The sequence below is a fragment of the Manis pentadactyla genome, chromosome 8 (genome assembly GCF_030020395.1).
Source record: "Manis pentadactyla isolate mManPen7 chromosome 8, mManPen7.hap1, whole genome shotgun sequence".
Lineage (NCBI taxonomy): Eukaryota > Metazoa > Chordata > Mammalia > Pholidota > Manidae > Manis > Manis pentadactyla.
Genome location: NC_080026.1, coordinates 109188472 through 109192684, shown reverse-complemented (window position 1 = coordinate 109192684; position 4213 = coordinate 109188472).

The following is a 4213-nucleotide window of genomic DNA, read 5'->3' as shown; positions in this document are numbered from 1 at the left end:
ATGGACTCTGGCTGGTGATTCCTGCCCACAACTCAAAGACTGCAAAAATCAGGATTTGCAAAAGAAACCTCTCTCTCTTTCTCTTTTCTACTTATAAAAGTTACAAAAGCTCTATCTAGAAGATTTGGAAAGTAAAGAACATGATAAAGAAAGGAATCCTCCAAATTTCTAAACCCAAAGGTCACACTATGAACATTTTGGCAGGTTTCCTTTCAGTCTCTCTTCCTTTGTGTGTATGTGGTGTTTGTGTAAATCAAGTATACCGGTTATAGTCCATTGCAGAGTCTGGTTTATCATCTTGTCCCATAGCGAGGGTTTTCACTATTTTCCTGTGCTCAAGACACTGCCTTGTTCATCTGCCACACTTTCAGGGGGACACAAGCAAGTGGGAGCACTTTCTCAGCCTGGCTCCCAGGAGTAAAGCCATGCATCGTCCAAGCCTTTGACCTCTGGCTCTCACACTAGCCTTCTGAACACTCCTTGCTGGGCCTGCTTCTACAACAATCTATAAGCCATTAGCTGGGGCTGTATTAAATCTAGAAGGGTTCATCCCTAAGACCTCAGCTTTTATCCAGGGTCGATATAATAAATGACTATCTGAAGAATGTTTCTGCATCTTCTGCAGAAGTCTTTGAAGAGCGTGTCTATTATGTGCCTCACTGTCCTTATATCGAGATTTTTATGATAAATTCCTGCTCACATTGGGTGTCAGGGAAAAGTTTGCTTCTCCTGACAAATGACTCTACTTGCTTTTGTCCAATAAGTCATCCTATTTCCGCTTTCGCTTTAGCTCGATTTAATGTGCAATTGTAGCAACTATCTTCTGCTAGGTTTCTGGTTTAATCATTTCTTCCCTTCATCCACATCACTTTGGATATTTCCTCTTTAATCTCACTGTGTGGGGGCCTATCTTTTTTAATTGTCAGTCATTTCAAATTTGCTTGGAAGTTAGTAGGAATACTAGTCATAAATAAATAAATAATAATCTTGACCTATAGACCATCTCCTTAAAGTCATATCTGCCTTAATAATTCCCTTCATTAATTCCAAGTTCCTTCTTGCTATTTCCAGCCAACTGCACCCAGAGAGATATTACAAGATGCAGTTGGTACATTAGGCCTGACTGAGAAGAATAAGATTTTTTTAGGAATGAATTGTCATATATTGGTGTCACTTAGTAATTTTCCTTTTTAACTATTTCCTATTTAAGCCTCTCTGATCAAATATACCCTCTTACTGATATAACAGCAGGTTATGTCTCTGCAAGGGTGGTAGGCATGCCACTTTCATGCCAGCCCACTTGGCAATTGATAAAGTAAAATGGAGAGGGGCTTCTTGGCGGTGCCCTGGGGCCCAGGGAGGGGACACTGCTGTTTCTGCCTGAACCAGTTCGGTCACTTAACATCTCTTTCCCTACCAAGTCCCACTTCTTTGGTGTATGTCTCCCCACTTTGGTGTGTCTCCCCACTTAGTGATCCATCTCCTACATCTACTTCCCTCCATCAAGGCCTACTCTCTAAGTGGTATATTAAATCAAAGACCACAGTTCTTCAGCCCTCTATGCAGCAACACTTCTGCACGTCCTCAACATAGGCAGCGTGCACCTCCCTGCTTGCTGACCTGCTGTGTTCAGTAGATGATGAGGCAGAAGTGATCGTGTACCTGCTGTGAGCCTAGGCCATGAGATGCATGGCAAGCTTCCATTTGCTTCCTGTGCTTCCTCCACAGCCACGAGAAGAGCTTCCAGGTGACTGCTGCTCCCTCAGCCTGGGGCCCACGTGAAGCAGAGCTTCCCCAGAAGACTCATAGATCCACGAGCAAAAAAAATTGCTTAGTGTTGTTTGCCGCTGAGATGTTGTCTCTGTTACCCAGCAAAAGCTGACTGATACACACTGTGATAGGTGCTTCTGGGAAGATCTGGTTCTTTTGTTCTCCTTTTCTTTTTGGCCTTGAATCAAGTTCTCTGGAAATTAGACTTCACTCCTATGTTCAGTCCCAGCCCATCCCAAGGACCCCAGCTCAGGTCAGAATACTGGGCCTTCTGCTTGTCTCAGAGGGCTAGAATCTCTAGGAAAAGTAGGTATAGAATGTGTGCATCTTAGTCCCTGGAATTTGGGTTCTTGACACTGGAATTAGCTAACTCTTCCCGAGCGTGTGCTAACCGCATTCCAGGCCCTACACAAAGTGCCTACAGCTATTTCGGATACTCCTCAGAATGACGTGGCGGGCATTGTTATTATCTTTGCTGTGCATAGGAGGAGACTCAGAGGAAACTCACTGGCCCAGATCTCAGAGCCACGTGGAGGGAGAACTCGAGCACACCTGTGTCCAGCTCCAGCATCCATATTGTGCTGTCACCCTTTTAATTACCTAAATTGTGCGAATTTCTCAGTGCCCCACCAGCTAGGATGGCAGACAAAGCAATCTCAATCATGCTGCCCACCCCCATCTCTGTGCTCAGGACCAGAAAGCCAGGTGAGGGGCCCATCCCGGGTTTAGGGAGCTGCCATCCTCACCAGTGCTCCCTCCCGCACTCTGACCATCCCGCTGCAGGTGGCCTCCTAGATGGGAACCGTGGCAGCAGCCCGTATAGATCCTGCATGGGACCCCTGTGCTGTGTCCTGCCAATCGGTAACGAGGCCTTGGGGAGCCATTCTGTGGCCAGTGGAGACTGGAGAACTCAGAGTCCGGGAAATGACAGATAGCCAGAGAAGCTTTCCAGAAACTTCAGAGACGGGCTCCATGTGGCTTGTGGGAAGTTTGGATCACATTTGCTCCTTCAAGGCAATGCCTGAGTCCCATCACTACTGCTGAAAACCATGGAACCACAGAAGACAGAGCCAGATATGGCCCTAGAGAACTTTGGTTACAGATGGGGAAACTGAGGTCCATTTCTCTCACTCAGCAGTGTCAGAAAGAACCACAAGGCCAAGACAGCACATTGGTTGCCTTATTAAGGTTTATTATAAGCCTTTGTCTTTAACTTAATTTGCAGTTGTTATCTTTTAATCCCAGTTCTGTGCCTTGGGCATTTGTCACTATTAGAGTACAAACTCATTCAATTGAGACTTGAACACGCCGGATTGCCAAGTACCAGACACTGTCCTGGGCCCTGCGTGAGTGAAGGTGACGCATTTCCCTTTGGACGCTCCTGCAGATCTTTTGTTTAACTAGGTGAGAATATTTATGTCACGCAAGCCTGTCCCCTCCCTACCTCACAGGCCCCGGGGGCAGGTGAATTTGCCCCTCCAAGAGGTCTCTTGGGACGGAGCAGATGTGTGCCCACTTCACCCTCAACAGAAGGGGCTCCCCGCCTTTGCTTATTCCCCACATCCTCAAGAGTCACAATGAGGTGTCTGACCTGAGAGATGGTGTTCACCTCCTAGGAGACTCACTCCTTGGGGTGGAGACCAAAGCAGGGTGGAGAATGCCTCATCAATCTTTATTGATACCCCAGCAGCAGGGAAAAGAGAGGGTTACTCCATTCCCACCTTTCCACCCCCAGCACCTGACACCCATCCCTCCACAGCGAGTCGTGCATGTGCCGCCCACCCACGATCCCTCTCAGAGAGGGAGGCCTGAGATCCACTCAGTATCGTCCGCAGAGGCCACGGCTCCGCAGTCCCTCAGCAGGGTACGTGTGTCCCCACTGCCCTTCGACAGATTTGCCAGAGGTGACAGCCTCACGGGCCTCTGGCTTTGGGAGCCGCCCAGCTCCTCTCCCACCCTTCCTCTGACAGGTGTAAATTGGTTCACAAATCCTGCAATTCGTTTAGCTTATGCTCCACTGAGTTTCCTCTGCGATTTTCTGGTTTATCGCCCGTTGCCTGGTTGCTAAGATTCCTTGTAAATTGCATTGCCCTCTGCACTGTTCTGCCATTTGTCCAGGCTCAACGTGGAAGCTGTTGTCCGGCGTTTGCCAATTTGCCGGTTGTGAATCGCTGTAAAGTAAAGGCTCTTCTGCAGGCAGGCCGGCCACCTGACTGCCAAGGGGGCTGTGCAGCGAGGGGAGACAGAACCCCAAGGGCACAGAGTGAATTTATGGCACCCGGCAGCACTCATCTTTCTCTCCCGTCTCAGTCTGGAGGAGGCATCAATGTACTGAGGTGGTGGGATGACTCAATGCTCTTGAAATGTTTCTTGTCACCATCCCATCTCACCCTAGGGACTGCAAATGACTGAAAGACAGACAGATGGCCCTCCACTAGCACTA